Source organism: Pan troglodytes, chromosome 5 (genome assembly GCF_028858775.2).
Source record: "Pan troglodytes isolate AG18354 chromosome 5, NHGRI_mPanTro3-v2.0_pri, whole genome shotgun sequence".
Lineage (NCBI taxonomy): Eukaryota > Metazoa > Chordata > Mammalia > Primates > Hominidae > Pan > Pan troglodytes.
In genome coordinates, this window is record NC_072403.2 from 152,726,829 (window position 1) to 152,747,593 (window position 20,765).

General features: G+C 34.6%; 1 long non-coding RNA gene across 3 annotated transcripts in view; it reads right to left on the reverse strand.

Annotated features, from left to right (window-relative positions):
* LOC107975332 (uncharacterized) overlaps positions 1–20,765 on the reverse strand; it is a 52,527-nt gene that overhangs the window by 24,939 nt on the left and 6,823 nt on the right. For all 3 annotated transcript variants that reach the window (XR_008548678.1, XR_008548679.1, XR_001718774.3), the window contains one exon: positions 14,465–14,527. This is a non-coding gene — a long non-coding RNA (uncharacterized LOC107975332). The remainder of the gene's footprint in view (positions 1–14,464; positions 14,528–20,765) is intronic.

Sequence of the window (20,765 nt, forward strand, 5' to 3'; positions counted from 1 at the left end):
CATAGGAATGGGCAAGGACTTCATGCCTAAAACACCAAAAGCAATGGCAACAAAAGCCAAAATTGACAAATGGGATCTAATTAAACTAAAGAGCTTCTGCACAGCAAAAGAAACTACCATCAGAGTGAACAGGCAATCTACAGAATGGGAGAAAATTTTTGCAATCTATTCATCTGACAAAGGGCTAATATCCAGAATCTACAAAGAACTCAAACAAATTTACAAGAAAAAAGCAAACACCCCCATCAAAAATTGGGTGAAGGATATGAACAGACACTTTTCAAAAGAAGACATTTACATGAAAAAATGCTCATCATTACTGGCCATTAGAGAAACGCAAATCAAAACCACAATGAGATACCATCTCATACCAGTTAGAATGGCAATCATTAAAAAGTCAGGAAACAACAGGTGCTTGAGAGGATGTGGAGAAATAGGGACACTTTTACACTGTTGGTGGGACTGTAAACTAGTTCAACCATTGTGGAAGATAGTGTGGTAATTAGTCAAGGATCTAGAACTAGAAACACCATTTGACCCAGAGATCCCATATCTGGGTATATACCCAAAGGATTATAAATCATGCTGCTATAAAGACACATGCACACGTATGTTTATCGCAGCACTATTCACAATAGCAAAGACTTGGAACCAACCCAAATGTCCAACAATGATAGACTGGATTAAGAAAATGTGGCACATATACACCATGGAATACCATGCAGCCATAAAAAAGGATGAGTTCATGTCCTTTGTAGGGACATGGATGATGCTAGAAGCCACCATTCTCAGTAAACTATCGCAAGGACAAAAAACCAAACACCGCATGTTCTCACTCATATGTGGGAACTGAACAATAAGAACACCTGGACACAGGAAGGGGAACATCACACACTGAGGCCAGTCGTGGGGTGGGGGGAGGGGGGAGGGAAAGCATTAGGAGTAATACCTAATGTAAATGATGAGTTAATGGGTGCAGCACACCAACATGGCACATGTATACATATGTAACAAACCTGCACGTTGTGCACATGTACCCTAGAACTTAAAGTATAATTAAAAAAAAAGAAAAAAATATACATATACCCATTATTGGGATTGCTGGGTTGAACTGTTGTTCAAGTTTTTTGAGAAATTGCCAAACTGCTTTCCACAGTGATTGAATGAATTTATATTCCCATCAGCAGTGTATAAGTGTTCCCTTTACTCTGGAGCCTCATCAGCATGTTATTTCTTGACTTTCTAGTAATAGTCATTCTGACTAGTATGAAGTGGTATCTCATTGTGGTTTTGACTTCATTTTTCTAATGATTACTGGTGTTGAGCATTTTTTCATATGCTTGTTGGCTGCATATATGTCTTCTTTTGAAAAGTGTCTGTTCATGTCTTTTGCCCTCTTTTTAATGGGGTTGTTTTTAACAGCTAGACTTTCTTCATTTGATCTTATTTTTTAGATTTCATACTACAGACAGGTACATATTTTACACAAGTACAAAACAAATTTAAATCAGCATGAGAATATATGAAAGCAAGTGAAAAATTTGCATCAAGTTTATGGCTTAAAGAGACAGAAAGACATTATTCCAAGTGACCAAAAAACATAATAAATTGTAATACCTAGTAGGGATACATAAGGTAAGAGCAAAAATAACTGCAAAAATATTCTACAGCTATGTTCAGAAAACAAATTTTTGGTAATACTGTTTGTATTGTTATTCAGAAACTATTATGTCTACAACCAGCCTTCCATGTTCATAGGTTTGGCTTTCACAAATGCAACCAACCGTGGATCAAAACCTGCAGATGAGGAGGGCCAACTGTACCACTTGGTTTTATATGAGAGACTTGACCATCTTGGGATTTTGGTATCCTCAGGGGTCCCAGAACCAATCCCCCATGGATGCAGGTAAATTACTGTATATAACAGATAAACCAAGTCGTTATGTAAAGCCATCAAGAACCTAGATTTTTTAACAAAAGATGAAAGAGAAATTAATATAAAATGGCTGAAGTTAGGTAGAAAATGAAAATAGCACATTTGATTCATAAATATAAGTATGAATCTATGATATACATTCTCTTAAAGAAACATTTTCTCACTAGAAAGAAAGCCAATTACAGAGAACAAAAAAATGGAACAAATTAGTAGCCATGAAGAGCACAGAACAAGCTCTGTGTCTCTGTGTCTCTATGCACCACAAGGACTCATGCTCTTTGGAGATATGGCTAAATTCAGTTCTGGGGCAGGAAGTGGGAAAAATGTCACATCATAAGTTGAGGAAGCCACCAAGAACTATTTTAATCTCACCAAAGAGGCTCAATCAACCTGAAAGGGCTCACATTTATAAAATATAGTATAGTTTGGACTTTGATAAAATTGTAGCATATTTAATGTATTTTAAATTGGATTGAAGGTTACAATTTGTAAATTCAAAAATGATACTAAGGAATAAAAACAAACAAAAACTTCTTTAAACATATTTAGAAGACACTACAGAACAAATTTATTGTCCTGAGAACTGGTAAATGCAGGGAAATAACTAAACATTTCCCTGACTTCTCTGTATGAACTGCACCTCAGGATACCAAATAATTGAGACAAGAAGATTTCTTTATATAGAAGCAATTCAACTAATAAAAAGAGAAATGGGCCGGGCGCGGTGGCTCACGCCTGTAATCCTAGCACTTTGGGAGGCCAAGTCGGGCGGGTTGCCTGAGCTCAGGAGTTCGTGACCAGCCTGGGCAGCACGGTGAAACCCCGTCTCTACGAAAATACAAAAAAAGTATTAGCCGGGCGTGGCAGCCTGTGCCTGTAGTCCCAGCTACTTGGGAGGCTGAGGCAGGAGAATTGCTTCAACCCGGGAGGCGGAGGTAACAGTCAGCCGAGATCGCGCACTCCAGCCAGGACGACAGAGCAAGACTCCGTTTCAAAAAAAAAAAAAAAGAAGAGAGAAATGATAAAATTAAAATATCACCATTTTATAGACATGTACTGAAAAAAAAACACTAAAATATCACCATGTTATAAACATGTACTGAAAAAAATGGATATCAGCAAGTATTCTCAATGACCAGTGTAACCTCCAAAAAAATAGAAACAATTAGGCTGGTGCAACAGTAATTGCAGGTTTTATCATTACTTTCAATGGCAAAACCCGCAATTAACTGTTGCACCAATCTAACAGATATCATATGGCTCTTGCTGGGTTTATACACCACCACATATAAAAAACCCTTTCTAAGACCTCTACCCTGAATCGGATCATAACCTCTAGATCTATCTACCAGTGTTAAGGAAATATAGGGACACAGAAGCATTTTTTTTTTTTTTTTTTGCTTTTGTTTTCCCTCAGGTTCTGGGAGGACCCAATGGCAAAAAAAACAGAAAGTGAGAAATTACAAAACCACTATAGAACCTTTGGCACAATTTCTTCAAAGCAGTATTTTGAAAGAAAAAAAATAGGAAGTTACAGAGTAAAAGAAATTTAAAGACATATTTACTAAACACAATGTTTGGATCTGAATATAAACAACATATTAAAAATTAATCGGGCATGGTGGTGGGTGCCTGTAATCCCAGCTACTCGGGAAGCTGAGGCAGAGAATTGCTTGAACCCAGGAAGCAGAGGTTGCAGTGAGCCAAGATCATGCCACTGAACTCCATCCTGGGCGACAGAGCGAGACTCTGTCTCCAAAAAAAAAAAAAAAATTAATCAGGAAAAATTGAATATTGTCTGTTGGATAACTTTAAGGTGATTATTATTGTTGAGCTTTTAGGGATGAAAAATTTATTGTGACTACCTTTTTCTAAAGGTGTACCTATCTTTTAGAGAAACTTATTGAAACATTTTTGAGTTCAATTATGTTATGTTTGGCATTTGCCTCAAAATAATAGAGAATAATGGTGAAAGTGAATAGGGGTATAGATGTATAAAACAAAAGTGGTGATGATTATTACAGATGGGTAATTACTTCACAGGGTTTCATTTCACCGTTGTCTTCTTTGCATATGTTTGAAAGTTTCCACACACAAAAGCTTCATCTCCTTCAATATGGGCCTTAAGTCACACTTGTCTCCCTACATTTTTCTGGCCTTGGCATTTCTTTCCACTTCATTACTTCTCTAAGCATAAGAGTAGTCCAAGAAAAGCCATGTAGCTGATAGGTAATTGAGCTGATCATGTTTTTTGAACCAGAATCAAAACTTAGTCTTTATTGTCTTATCCGTGGCTCCAGTTAGAATAAAAGCTTCACAAGGACAAAAGCCACATATTTATTACTATAACATCAAGGCTTATGCTAGTATATGGAACTTTTAGCTGTTCAATCAGTGTTTTAATTAAATAGAGAAAATGTGCACATCTATGCACAATTATTTTCAAAAGGACATCTTGATTAGTTTATTATACCCTTTTTGCTATTACTATATTACAGGATCGTAATTTGTCCAGTTACTCAAACTCTTGCATATTTTAAAACATTAGGATCATGTCTCAATAGAACTCATACTGTATTGGGGTTTTAAAAATAATATCATATTTGTTTTAGGTGAAAGTATGTAACAATCTTGGCAACATATATTGGTCAGTACTCAGTCCTCACTAGACAAACTGAATAGCTCTCAAATAATGTTGTATTTCCTTCTGATCAAGAAACTAATAAAATCCTTAGATAATTGACTAGGATGATAATGGGCAAGAAACTCAACAGCTTATATATAAACATTTGGCTGAGAAACTTAGGGAGCCCTCACAATGAAAAAATAACATATTTTAACCTACAAAATATATAATTTGATTTTAATTGTAACTAACAAGACTGAATAGAATGTAGAGTATTATGTTCTAAGTAAACATATGTTAAACAACCAGAGGAGGCAAGTTGTATTCAATAACGAAAAAGGAATTAAGTCCATGTGTCTACACCACTGAGCAGATGGGACAGAGCCCTAAAGAGTAAAAATAAGTAAAGGTGCCTATTTGACAGGAATAGCACCAGAATAGACATTATGATATCCTCTCTAAATGGCAATACTCAAGATCGCCAAAAAACTATGAGACAGACAGACAGAGAGAGAGAGAAAGAGAATTTGCTCATTAGCTGACATAAGAATTTAGGTAACCTCCACAGTTAATTTTTGTTGAAATGACTACTTCAGTGTTGTCCTTGCATGAATATGCTTGGTGTGTTTAATGAGCGTGTAAGGGCCTGCGGAAGGAATCACTTTTGGATATACTGACAATAATCACATTTCTGGAACTGCCTTGGTATCTTCATCAAAGCACTTCTATATCGTAAAAGTTCTGCTGAAGTGTCCAGTTTACCCTTCCAAATAACCAATCATACAGCTTTGATGCTAGTCACCGGATTTTATGGTTTTAGGTCTAATGTTTAAGTCTTTAATCCATCTTGAATTAATTTTTGTATAAGGTGTAAGGAAGGGATCCAGTTTCAGCTTTCTACATATGGCTAGCCAGTTTTCCCAGCACCATTTATTAAATAGGGAATCCTTTCTCCATTGCTTGTTTTTCTCAGGTTTGTCAAAGATCAGATAGTTGTAGATATGCAGTGTTATTTCTGAGGGCTCTGTTCTGGTCCATTGATCTATATCTCTGTTTTGGTACCAGTACCATGCTGTTTTGGTTACTGTAGCCTTGTAGTATAGTTTGAAGTCAGGTAGCGTGATGCCTCCAGCTTTGTTCTTTTGGCTTAGGATTGACTTTAGTTTTCTCCAATTCTGTGAAGAAAGTCATTGGTAGCTTGATGGGGATGGCATTGAATCTATAAATTACCTTGGGCAGTATGGCCATTTTCACGATATTGATTCTTCCTACAAATGAGCATGGAATGTTCTTCCATTTGTTTGTATCCTCTTTTATTTCATTGAGCAGTGGTTTGTAGTTCTCCTTGAAGAGGTCCTTCACGTCCCTTGTAAGTTGGATTCCTAGGTATTTTATTCTCTTTTAAGCAATTGTGAATGGGTGTTCACTCATGATTTGGCTCTTTGTTTGTCTGTTATTGGTGTATAAGAATGCTTGTGATTTTTGTACATTGATTTTTGTGTCCTGAGACTTTGCTGAAGTTGCTTATCAGCTTAAGGAGATTTTGGGCTGAGACAATGGGGTTTTCTAGATATACAATCATGTCATCTGCAAACAGGGACAGTTTGACTTCCTCTTTTCCTAATTGAATACTCTTTCTTTCTTTCTCCTGCCTAATTGCCCTGGCCAGAACTTCCAACACTATGTTGAATACGAGTGGTGAGAGAGGGCATCCCTGTCTTGTGCCAGTTTTCAAAGGGAACGCTTCCAGTTTTTTCCCATTCAGTATGATATTGGCCGTGGGTTTGTCATAGATAGCTCTTATCATTTTGAGATATGTCCCATCAATACCTAATTTATTGAGAGTTTTTAGCATGAGACCTAAAACCATAAAAACCCTAGAAGAAAACCTAGGCATTACCATTCAGGACATAGGCATGGGCAAGGACTTCATGCCTAAAACACCAAAAGCAATGGCAACAAAAGCCAAAATTGACAAATGGGATCTAACTAAACTCAAGAGCTTCTGCACAGCAAAAGAAACTACCATCAGAGTGAACAGACAACCTACAAAATGGGAGAAAATTTTCGCAACCTACTCATCTGACAAAGGGCTAATATCCAGAATCTACAATGAACTCAAACAAATTTGCAAGAAAAAAACAAGCAACCCCATCAAAAAGTGGGCGAAGGACATGAACAGACACTTCTCAAAAGAAGACATTTATGCAGCCAAAAAACACATGAAAAAATGCTCACCATCACTGGCCATCAGAGAAATGCAAATCAAAACCACAATGAGATACCATCTCACACCAGTTGGAATGGCAATCATTAAAAAGTCAGGAAACAGCAGGTGCTTGAGAGGATGTGGAGAAATAGGAACATTTTTACACTGTTGGTGGGAGTGTAAACTAGTTCAACCATTGTGGAAGTCAGTGTGGCGATTCCTCAGGGATCTAGAACTAGAAATACCATTTGACCCAGCCATCCCATTACTGGGTATATACCCAAAGGACTATAAATCATGCTGCTATAAAGACACATGCACACGTATGTTTATTGTGGCACTATTCACAATAGCAAAGACTTGGAACCAACCCAAATGTCCAACAATGATAGACTGGATTAAGAAAATGTGGCACATATACACCATGGAATACTATGCAGCCATAAAAAAGGATGAGTTCATGTCCTTTGTAGGGACATGGATGAAATTGGAAATCATCATTCTCAGTAAACTATCGCAAGGACAAAAAACCAAACACCGCATGTTCTCACTCACAGGTGGGAATTGAACAATGAGAACACATGGACACAGGAAGGGGAACATCATACTCTGGGGACTGTTGTGGGCTGGGGGGAGGGGGGAGGGATAGCATTAGGAGATATACCTAATGCTAAATGACGAGTTAATGGGTGCAGCACACCAGCATGGTACATGTATACATATGTAACTAACCTGCACATCGTGCACATGTACCCTAAAACTTAAAGTATAATAATAATAAAATTAAAAAAAAATGCTAGTCACCGGAGCCACAACCCCTGAGTTATAATCTTGTTCTCTTTGGCTTATTAGCTGTGTGTCTTATTTTGCCCATTTATCAATCAAATTATTAATAAAGGTTACTTCATAAAATTGTCAGTTATTGTCACTATTTTTTTTTTTTTTGAGGCAGAGTCTCACACTGTCGCCCAGGCTGGATTGCAGTGGCCTGATCTTGGCTCACTGCAAGCTCTGCCTCCCAGGTTCACGCCGTTCTCCTGCCTCAGCCTCCTGAGTAGCTGGGACTACAGGTGCTCGCCACCACTTCTGGCTAATTTTTTGTATTTTTAGTAGATACGTGGTTTCATCGTGTTAGCCAGGATGGTCTCGATCTCCTGACCTCATGATCCGCCTGCCTTGGCCTCCCAAAGTGCTGGGATTACAGGCGTGAGCCACCAAGCCTGGCCTTATCACTGTTATTCTTTTTATATCTGTGGCACCCATCACTTCCACCCTTCATGATTCATTTAAGCCAAGTCAAATAAAAAACCTTTTAATATTTTGCTTTTATGTGAATTATTTCCTGATACAAATATTTATCAATTATCATTGCCATATTTTAAATGTCTTTTTATAAATATTTTTTAAGGTTTAGAAGGAACCAAAATATTAGTAAAAAATTGGGGTAAATTAGCAATTTAAAAGTGCTGTCATCTAAAGAAAAACAATTCTCTATTTTAAGGGAAATTTTATATTAGAAGGTATTAATTATTCTGTGCTTATTGTACGTGCCTATCTGAAACTTTGCAGTATGTATAATATTATTAGCCTCATTTTGCAAATAAAAAACAGTCTTTGAGAGGTAAAGTAACTGGCCTAAGGTCATACAGATTAGTAAGTGGCAGCTAAAACTAGAGGCAGGCTTGCTACTTTCAGTCGTCAGAACCCTTTCCCATCAAGTTGCTTACAACATACCACAGGGTAATTCCAAAAGTAAAAGTACAGAATTATAAAAATGTATAGCCATGCATATAGTAATAATGTTAATTTAGGAATTTGCTATGGATGGAACTGTTGAAGCCCTAACCCCTAATGTGACTGCATCTGGACACAAGGCCTTTTGAGGTAATTAAGGTCATTTTGGTCTTAAGGTTGGGTTCTGATCTCCTAAGACTGGCGTCACTACAAGAAGAGACACTGGAGAGCTCTCTTTCTCTCCATCTCTTTTCCTCTCTCTCTTGCAAGCACTCCCGCCAGCGGCCCACAATATGAGGACGGTGAGAAGACTGTCACCTGCAAGCCATGAAGCGAGTCCTCACCAGAAATGGAGCCTGTCAGACCTTGGTCTGAGACTTCTAGCCTCTAGAACTTTCTGAAAATAAACTTCTGTTGTTTAAACCATCCACTGTATGGTATTTTCCCACGGCAGGTTGAGGTAATACAGAGCTTTACTGTCATCCTCAGAAGCATCAACTGGATTTGTATAAATTATGAAAAAGACCTGAAAATTTCACACAGATTAAATGCTTTCACTTATTTCTCAGCTTTATACTAGTGCTTTCTTTAGACTCTTCAAATTGCATGTCCTTCCTTATGTTCCCTGGGCATTGACTTATTAGTTCCTGGGTGAAATTTAACAAAGGCTATGCCACAGGTCTAGGATTAGTCATTTTCACAATCTTGGATTTCTCAATAACTATGACTACATTCCCCTTAAGTATGAGTTCCTTAGAAAATCTGTTTTTATTATTTGGACATAGTGCCTGGTGATAATAGACAGCCTATGCTTTTTTGTCTTTCCCCTGAACTAGAATTCAAATGAAGGATATGCTAAACACAGCTGTTGCTGTGTATAATGACATTCAGTATGTGGATGCTGCATCCAGATTCCATTTTAAGGCAGCCATCTGTCCTTTAGCAGGCAAAATAACAGAAGATTTATACCTTAATAAAACCACACACATAAGTGCACCCTACACTCCTTCATGTGCCCTCCATGTAATTTCACATTCGTTAGTGAATTTTCTGTAGTATTTTTCTAGCTTTAAGACTATTTGAGGTGAAATTCTGGACCTGCTAAGCCTGAGCACAAGGGTTTTAGCATAATATATTTGGACTCATGATTTTCAGTAAATCTTCATAGATTGACATGAATGTCATGAAATTTAAAAGATTAAGAAACATTCCTTCTCTATTTTTCCAGGCCTGTACAGACTAATATTTGTTTAGCACTGCAGAGCTTATAAAACCTTCTCCCTTCTTATGTAATTTATATATCCAGACCTACCTGCGGAGTTGCTTAAGGTCAGAAAATCCATTAGCAAAGAAGCCAGGGCTCAAAATAATAGGTTATTTCTCCAAATTCCTTGGTTTTCTCATCACCCTGCACAGTCACCTATTAAGCTATGTACTGAATTATTCTATATTATTTTACTTAATTACAGATATTGATAATAATACTTTATTGAACCTTTATTTTGTGCCATGCATTTTTACTTTATATTTTGAATAAGTTATTCTGCTTAATCCTTACAATAACCTGATGATGTAGACACCATTTTAAAAAATATACTCTCTAATATAAGAAGTTATAGAAACAATTGTCTACATGCAGAATATATGCCCACATTCTTTCTCAAATACAAATGAACAGAATCACTTTATTTTTCTTTTTGTAGTAAAGAAAATTTAATAATTTTTTAAAGTTAGTGTAACAACTTTACTATGTTTTAAAAAGTAAAGTTTTAAAACTGTATAAACTCAGAACACTAATTTGTTTGCTAATTAATTTGCATTTCTAAATGATACTGTCCTCTTCTTTTAACTTCCTGTTAACTCTAGTTAATATTTGACTTTTCTATTTGACTTTCATAATTCTGAAGCATAAAAGTATACAAATATTGGGTAGGAGCTATTTTTCATCCTCCATATAATAAAACATTTCAACTAGTTGACCTTTTACTCAGTAAGTAATATTGAGTGTCTATCATGTGCTAGACACTGTTATGAGCACCAGAACTATAGCAGAGAAAACACAGACCAAAAAACCTCCCCTCATACAGTGTCTTCTCTAGTGGAGTCATCGATTGTTTTCATGCATTACTATTCTCTTGTCATTGTATGAAAAGCTGGCATATCTTTCTGTTGGTGATCTGGAAGGTGATTGGGTCATTTATAAACATGTGTATTCTAGAGCCCTGCTACTCAAATTGTAACCTACAGACCACCAGCACTGACATCATTTTGTTAGAGATGCCAAACCTCGGGGCCCATAACAGATCTACTGAATACAAATCTACATTTAAACTAGATCCCAAGGTAATTTTTGTTCACACTGAAATTTAAGAAGTGCTACTGTATAGGTATTCAATAAATGTTTTCACCTGAGATATGTTTATCTCTAGGTGGTCTTCAAACCACCCTTTGTGATATACAAATGCATCAAAATGTGTCTTCAATTTGACCATAACACATTCAGTCTCTCTTACAGTTGCAAAGAGCTAACAACTAATAATTTTTTTATTGAATGAATAAAAAATGATCAAACAAATTTCACTTATACTATATATTTTAAAAGTAACTTCAATTAAGTTAGCAATTTTGAATTATGCAATTTATTACAATGGGGAACAATATACTCTGTTCACATAAAATCCTTTTTTTATCTATACACTGTAGAACCTGATATATAATGAATGCTAAAGCTGTCAAAAGTTAAGTATTCCCCTAAACTTAAAAATATAGACATCTATGTTACGTTCCTGTCTACCTGTATTTCTTGACATTGTTAAAAAAAAAAAGGACAAGCTTTTTTTAAACTAATATATCACTGCTTCTACAGAAATTGATGTATAACCCACAGAAATATATTTGCTGTTTGCCTTACCTTTTGCACTCTACATACCAAGCAAACAAAATTTGCACACACTTGCACTAGCAGCTTTGCATCTATCTATTTTTAGGACAGACAGCTACATCTTTCTCTCTGCACTGCAGGGAAACTGAACATTTGTGGGAAAGTGTAGTGCATTAATCCTGTTTAATATTCCAGGACTCACACAGACAATTAATTGTGTACTGAAAAGGCAGACTAATAAATTTTTCTTCTTCAAAACACAGTAAATAAGTTTGTTTAATTGTATTTTTCTCACAAACTGTTGTAAGATCAAATAGATAAATCAAATAAATTAAATTGTGAAAATGGCCAATGTTTGAATGTCATATTCTTTCCTTATTATATTTTTTCTTCCATGTGTAATTTGCTTATTGTAATCAATTTTTGAAAAGTTGAAAAAAAAGTGCAACAAAATGTATAAATTATATGTGTTCTATGATTCTGCACCATGAAAATATATGTAACTTTTTATCTGTGGCATGATTATGAAATCTTTTAAGTGTAAAATTTTTAAAACTTTTTATTTTGTAATAAATAAAGACCTAGAGAAGATAGCAAAGAGGGGAAAAGACAGTCCCATATATCCATCACCTGGTCCCATCTTAGCTTTCCCTAATACTAGCATCTTCATAACCATGGGACAATAATCACTCTTAAGATACTGGCATTGATATACTGCTACTAATTAAGCCACAGACATTATTCAGATTTTCTCAGTTTTTCTACTTATGTGTTTCCTATTTTTATGTTTAGGATCAAATCTAAGCTATCATATTATGTATAGTTGGCAAGTATTCATTGTCTTCTCTAATTTGTGACATTTTCTCCATCTTTCTTTGTTTTTCATGGCCTGGCTTTTTTTAAAAGAATACTTGCAGTTGTGTAATTAAATGTCCTTCAATTTATTTTTGGCTGCTGTTTTCTCATATTAGATGTAGGGTATGCATTTTGGGGAAGCATAGCATAGAAATGACATGCCCTTCTCCTTCCCTTCTTCTTCTTTGTGTCAGGGAATACATGATAATCACTGTCTTACTACTGGTAATGTTAACCTTGATATCTTGGTAAAAGCAGCATCCATTAGGTTTCTTCTCTCCACTGTAGAGTTGCTTTTTTTAAACCTGCTGTACTCTATTTATTAGAAGTGAGAAAGTAAGTACACAGCCCATACCCAAAGACAGGGAAATCAAGCTCACCTCTTGAAGGAACCATAGAAGTCACCATATTAGCAAATATTTTAGAGAAGAAGCTTTGAGGACATGCAAATATCCTATTTCTTCTTAAAGTTTCTTAAGTTTCTTCCACTAATTCTAGCAGTCCTCTCTTGCATGCGGCATTGTTTACTGTGATGTTTTTGGGGTGATTTTTGTACTCCTTCACTCCTACATGTATTAGAATTCTTCTGCAAGTTAAAGTTGCTCCTTTCTCCTGACTTATTTATTGACTTATTTTCTTATATCGCTATAGATTCAAGAGAATTTTATTCTTTGAGTTATAATCCAAGACTGTCATTATGTACTTTATGGCTCAAATTGTTCCTGAGTTAATCTGTGGGAACTTTTTCCAGTTGACTTCTGTGTGGTGGTCCTCCTGCTCTTCTGCCTCCTTCTCCTCCTCCTCTTCCCCTTCCTCCTCCTCCTCCTCCATTGGCTTCTGGGTGATGGTCCTCCTGCTCCTCCTCCTTTCTCCTCCCTCTTTTCTCTCCCCTTTCTTCCTCCTCCCGTTCTCCTTCTCCTTCCCCTTCTCTCTCCTCTTTCTCCTTTTTCTCTCCTCTTGTCAATTAGTATATTTTTAAGATTCTACCTTACCTCCTGGCTTGGCAACTTGTTTTGGGTTTGTCTTGTCTTTCCCTGCTACAACCCTAGCACCAATAATTTCTCCAAGAAACCCTGGTTCAATTAATTAGAGAATTATATTTAGAAACTATAATATGGGTTCTAGGTGTTTTCTTTGCTGGTGGGGAGCCTGCTTCTAGGTTCTCCGTGTTTTGGACTAAGAAATGTATATATGTATACTAAGTCATATATATACACATATCTGTGCCTATTTCTGTATCTATGCATATATTATAATAAATGTGTTCATACTGATATCTCCAAGTTCAACCCAGCACTACATCTATCATTCCCCTTTATTTACAACCTCTTTATCCTACAGTAAAAAAATGTGGCTCACATTATCTATATTATATTTAAACATTTGTTCAACAATAATATGTTAAGTATAGTGGTTCAGAATTGCTGATCTATACCCTTTAGGCTATTTTTTTCACAAAGGCACAGTATTTGGATACAATTATACTTGCCTTTTGTCTTATGGTATCTAGTAAAAAAAAAACCCACCATTTTATGAGTTACTTGAGGTAGCTTTTTTATTCTCCTCCTGCTTCACTGTGATTATATCACACATTAGCAATATAGTCAGATATATTGGCCAAAGTCTGTATTTCATATTAGGTTTCTCCTGTCAATTGGGTTTCTCAAAACTTTGTATACAGTAAAATTCACTCTTTTGGGTGGATAGTTCTGTATGTTTGACAAACGCATTGATATATGTGTCTACCACCACAATATCATATGGAATAACTTTATTATCTCCAAAAGGCTCTTGTGTTGCTTCTTTGTAGTTAACTCGTCTTCCCGCATTCAACTCTTAGCAATCACTGACTTGTTTTCTGTCTCTATAGTTTGCCTTTTCAGAATGTCATATAATTGAAATCATACAATTGGGGCTTGTTCCTTTCATGGTAAAATGCATTGAAAATGCATCCATGTTGTGTAAATCCATGTTAATTATTTTTTATAGCTGAGTAACATTCCACTGCATGGATGTGTCTACGTGTGTTAATCATTCATCTTTTGAAAGTCATTTGGGTTGTTCCCAGTTTCAGTTATGAATAAAACTCCTATAAATTATTGCATACAGACTTTTGGGTGAACATATTCACTAGGTTAATGTATTAGTCCATTTTCACAATGCTGATAAAAACATACCCAAGACTGGGTAATTTATAAAGAAAAAGAGGTATAATGGACTCACAGTTGCACTTGGCTGGGGAGGCCTCACAATCATGACAGAAGGCAAAAGACATGTCTTAAATGGCTGCAGACAAGAGAAAATGAGAGCAAAGTGAATGGGGGAACCTGTTATAAAACCATCAGATCTCATGAGACTTATTCACTACCAGAACAGTACGGGGGAAACCACCCCCTTGATTCAATTATCTCCCACCGGGTCCCTCCCACAACATGTGGGAATTATGGGAGCTACAATTCAAGATGAGATTTGGGTGGGGACACAGCCAAACCACATCAGTTAAATAACTTGTGGTGAAATTACTAAGAAGTCTATGGTTAAGTGTATAACTTTATAACAACTATGAAAACTGCCAGTCTTTATTCCAAGGTGGCCATACCATTTCTGCATCCCTTGTGGCAACATATGAGAGTTCCACTTCTCAGCACCTTGAAAAGCTCTTATTTTCAGGTTGGTTTTTGTTCTTTTGGTTTTAGACATTATAATATATGAACAGTAATATTTCAATATGGTTTTAATTTCAATTTCCTTGAAGATTAATGACGTGGAGAATCTTTATGTTTATTTGCCATCCATATATGTTGTTTTGTGAAGAGTCTGTTCAGATTCTTGCAAGTAATGTCATAGGAATTGTTTGTTTTATAATGGTAAGTTCAACAATTTTTTATATTCTTTTAGCCTATTCTAGAGAGAATTCCTTCATCAGGCATAAGGGCTGCAAATATTTCATCCCAGGTTTTGGCTTGTCTTTTCATTTTCATAATAGTATCTTTCACAGAGAAAAAGTTTTTAATTTTTATACAATCTGGCTTATCATTTTTAAGGATTCTTCTTTTACTTTCATATCTAAAATGTCTTTGCTGAACTCAAGGACATAAAGATTCCCCCTATGTTATCTTCTAAAATGTTTGTAGGTTTACATTTAGACCTATCCTTCATTTTAAATTAATATTGTACAAGATGTGACATAGGGTTTTTAAGGTTTTTGTTGTTCTTCACTGAATTACCTTTAGAACTTTATCAAAAACAAGTACATTTTTATTTGTGTAAGTCTATTTCTGGACTCTATGTTCTTTCTAATAATGAATGTGTCTATCCTTGTGCTGATATGTACCAAACTGTCTTGATTACTGTAGCTTTATAGGAAGTCTTAAGATCAGAGATGACAAACCTCCAATTTTATTTTTCTTTTTTAATACTGTTTTGGCTCTGTCTTAATATAAATATATTATAACTAACATAAATGTTAGTGTCATGTTGTTATATTCACAATTTTGTTACTAGGATGTTAATTGGAATAGTATTAAATCCATAAGTAAAATTAAGGAGAATTGACATCACCACATTTTCAATCCTCTAACTAATGAACAATTTACATCTCTTAATTTATTTGCCTGTTTAATTTTGTTAACTAGTGTTTCATAGTTAACACAGATACTGTATTTTTTGTTAAACCGATAACTTTTCTATTTTGGTGTTATACTAAGAAGGTATTATTTCAAAATTTGATTATTCATTGCTAACATATGAGAATATAATAGACATTTATATTGACATTGTAACATAGAAAAGTGTATTTTATTTTTTCTTGCCTTATTGCATTTTCTAGGACTTCTAGTAAAATGTTTATAGGAATGGTAAGAAAGGAAAACATTGCTTTGTTCTCAAACTTGGGGTGGGGGACATTCATTATGTTAACATTAAGTATTATGCTAGCTATAGGCTTTTTGAAAATTTTATTAGCTTAATATCATTTTCTTTTCTTGATTAATAGTTTCTATTATGAATGGATATCAAATTTTGTCAAAGATTTTCTGCACCTATTAAGATTAGCATTCGGTTTATCTTCATTCATCTATTAACATGGTGAATACAATTACTAATTGCCAAATATTGAAGCAAACTTGTATTCCTAGATGAACCCAGTTGCTCATTATTTATTTTTAATTTTTTTATTTTTATTTTTATTTTTTGAGACGGAGTCTCACTCTATCCCCCAGACTGGAGTGCAATGGCGGGATCTCTGCTCACTGCAACCTCCACCTCCCAGGCTCAAGCAATTCTTCCACCTCAGCCTCCCAAGTAGCTGGGATTATAGGGACCCGCCACCATGCCCGGCTAATTTTTGTATTTTTCTTAGAGACAGGGTCTCACATGTTGGCCAGGCTGGTCTTGGAATCCTGACCTCAGGCGATCCACCCACCTCAGCCTCTCAAAGTGCTAGGATTACAGGCGTGAGCCTTCACACCTGGCCCACATTTTTTGACTTGGTCTAATAAAATTTCATTGAAGGTTTTGTCTATAGTCATTACAGATATTGGTATGTAGTTTTCTCATTTTGAAATGTCTTTTTCTGGTTTTGGTAATATGGTAATGGTGACCTGGTAAAAGGAGTGAGGGAGCATTTTCTCCTTGCCTGTAATATTAGAAGAGATTATGTAGAATTAGTATTGTTTCTTCATTACATGTTTGGTAGAACTCACCAATATAACCACCTACGTTTTCTCTTTTGGAAGGATTTTAATGAATAATTAAATGTATTTAAAGCACATATATAAAGTTATTCAGGCTATTTATTTATCCTTGAGTATGTTTTGATAGTTGTGCCTTTCAAGGAATTTTCTTTTCACCTAAGTTGTCAAATGTCTGGGCAGTGTTGTTCTTAGTATTCCCTTTGTAATCAGCAGAGATGATACTTGTTTTATTCACGATATTGTATCCTCTCTTTTTTCTTGGCTAAACTGGCAGGCTTATCAATTTTATTGATCTTTTCAAAAAACCAATGTTTGTTTTCATTGATTTTCTCTATGATTTTTCTGTGTTCAATTTCTTAGGTTTATGTGTACTACATTCATTTTCTATTTGCTTTAGGGTTGAATGGTGCTTTTTTTCTTTAGTTTTCTAAAAAAGAGTATTATATTTATTGATTTTCAAATGTTTCTTCTTTTCTAATATATGCATTTAATGATATAAATTTCCCTCTAAACACTGCTTTTACTGCATCTCACACATTTTGCTACGTTTTCATTTAGTTCAAAATATTTTTAACGATCTTGACACTTCTTCTTCAACCCATGAGTTAAGAGTGTGTTGTTCAATTATAAAATATTTTGCAGTGTTCTACCCATCTTTCTGTTACTGATTTATAATTTTATTCAATTATGACTAGAGAACATAGTTTGCAGATTTTTTTGTATTTTAAAATTTTTAGTTTGTTTTAGAGGTTAGAATGTTTTCCATCCTGTGCATGTTCCCTGTGAGCTTCAAATTAATGTGATTTTTTTTGGTGTTTGATGGGTGAAGTGTTTTGTAAATATCAATTATGAAATGTTGGTTAATAGTGTTTTGAGGTCATCATACCCTAATTTTCAGCCTACTTCTTTATTAAATACTGAGATAGACATATTGCATTTTCTACCTATAATTTTGAATTTCTCTATTTCATCTTTCAGTTCCATTCTTGTCTCATATTTTTAAAACTCTTTAAAAATTTAAGATTGTTATGTCTCGTTGGAGAATTGACCTTTTTATCATAAAGTAATGTTCCTTGTTACCTCTGATAATGTTTATTGTTTTGATGTTTACTTTGTTTGATATTAACATAGACACTCTAATTTTCTTCTTCTCCTTCTTTTTTTTTTTTTTGAGACAGGGCCTGCAGTAGTGTGATCATGGATCACTGCAGCCCCTACTTCCCAGGCTCAAGCTATCCTCCCATCTCAGCTTCCTAAATAGCTGGAACTACAAACATGTGCCACCACATCTAGCTATTTTTAAAAAAAATTTTTGTAGAGATTGGGTCTCACTATGTTGCCCAGGTTGGTCTTGAACTCCTGGGCCCAAGTGATCCTCCTGTCTCAGCATCCTAAAGTGCTAAGATTACAGGCATAAGCCACTACACCCGGCTATAATTCTATTTTTTATTATTTTGTGCATTATGTACCTTTTCTAATCCATTTGCTTTTCATATTTTTACATATTTATACTTAATATGGTTTTCCGGCTGAGAGCATATACTTGTGTCTTACATTTTTATCCCATTTGACAATGTTTTAATTTAAACTGGTGTGTTTAGAACATTTGTATTTAAAGTAAATTTGATATAGTTGGATTAAAATATACTAATCTGGTAGCTAATTTTTATTTGTTCCTTTGTTCATTGTTAGTTTTTTCTTCTTTTCTCACTTTTACAGATTAACTGAGCATTAAGAAATTCTAGCTTACTTTGCTCTTTTGGCTTACAGTACTTTAAATCAGATTTAGGAAATTTATTAGGGTTTATAATATGCATTTTAAATTAATCTGATTCTATGTTTCTATAACATTGCACATGTACGGGTTAAAGACCTTACAATAAATTTTTTCAATCACCCTCCTCTATCTTTGTGATGTCATTGTCAAATATTTAAATTTTACTTGTGCTATAAACATAGAGTACATCATTTCTGTTTTTTCTCAGTTTTTGTTTGTCTAGGACAATATTTATTTCTCCCCTTTTTTGAAAAACACATTTTTGCTGGACACAGAAGTTAGGTCTGAGCGTGTGTGTGTGTGTGTGTGTGTGTGTTCATTTAGCACGTTTAAAATGACACTTCATTGTCTTCTTGGTTGTGTGGAACGTTTGAGAAGTGTGCTGTTATTTTTAACACTGCTTTTATGTAGGAAATATGTCTTTTTCTGAATGCCTAAGAGATGTTCTATTTGTCTTTGACCTTTGGCAGTTTCAACATGGCACAACTAGGAGAGGTTTTTGTTTGTGTTTTTGCTGTTGTTTTATTTGTTTTTATTCTGCTTGGTGACCTGAGCTTCTTGAATCTGTCGTTTGGTGTCTGGCACTGATTTTGCAAAATTCTCAAAGTGTAATTGTTTTCAGCCCTTTCTGTCTTTCTTCTCTTTCTGGGTGTCAACTATGTGTATGTTAGTATATATAATATTGTCCTACAACTTTTCCTGTTTGCTTTTTTCTTTTTCCTTCTCTCTTTTCACTCTTTGTGTTTTATTTTCAGCAATTTCTATTCGGGTTATCCTCAGGTTTACTGACTTTTCTCTTGATTGTGTTGAATCTACTAATGAGTGCTTCAAAGCCATTCTTCATCCCTGTTACTGTGCTTTGACTTCTAGAATCTTCATTTGCTTCTTTCTTATAGTCAATTGATTGCTGAAAGTATCCTTCTGGTCTTTCATACTTTATTCCACTTTTATTAAAGCTTTTAATATGTTAATCACAGTTACATTACATTCTCCTTCTGATTGTTCCAACATTTTGTCATATATTAATCCTGTAATTATTTATTTCACTCATTAGAGTGTTATTTGTTATTTGTTATCTTTTCATAGGCCTCTGAATTTTTAGTTGACAGTCAGATATCTTGTATGGGAATTTAGAGACTGAGCATTTGATGTTTAAAGCATACTTCTTCTGCTAAACCTTTATTATACTTGTTTGCATTAACGTTTCAGGAATTGGGCTGAGTTTAAAGTTTGTTGTTGTTATGTGTATTCTGAGTAGAACACAGGCTAAAGGTAATTTACTTAATCATATAATTTCATTTCAATTACTGTTGTATATAGTATGATTTATTTCAAATTATTAAGATTTATGCAAACTGCTTTCTTTTCTTTTGTGAAGGATGTTATCTTTGTAAGTGTACAAAATGTGTTTCTGAGTGAGTACCTTTGGGGGTGTTCACAATGTAGATTTTGTACTTATCCTGAGATATCTGAAACAATCATACTAAGTTACTGTATTCAGATAAAATAGGTCCACCAAAAATTTAACTGTTATACTTTATTTATGACATTACACAATTTTCTAGTAGGTAATTTGAATGCTTATGATTCATGTCCTACAGGAAAATATTTAAATGTAAGAAAATATTTTAAAATAATTTAAGTCAATTAGTCTATAATGCACAAAGCAAAACCTTCTTTATATACCTAAATTAGCCAATATTTTATTAAACTGTCATAGAATAATAGCCTATACCATTATGTCAGTTGTAAAAATCTAATTTTGCCTAAGAAATAAAATGTCTTTTAGAAAATGTATTTGACTATATCCTTGAATATGAAAATTATCTTGCTAAGTTTATTATTCTTTCAAAAAATTATCTTTATTTAAGAACTATTGTTAAATGTTTCCTAGGAGTGCTGTTAAAAAGTGATGGGAATTAAAAACAAATAATCCTCAGGGGTAGAATATTCAAAGAAGTAAGACATTAGCATACTTCACATTTTAATTGTTTTTTTGTTAAGTATTAGTGATTAGTGCCACTGAATCTGAATCTAGGTCAAAGCCTAAAAG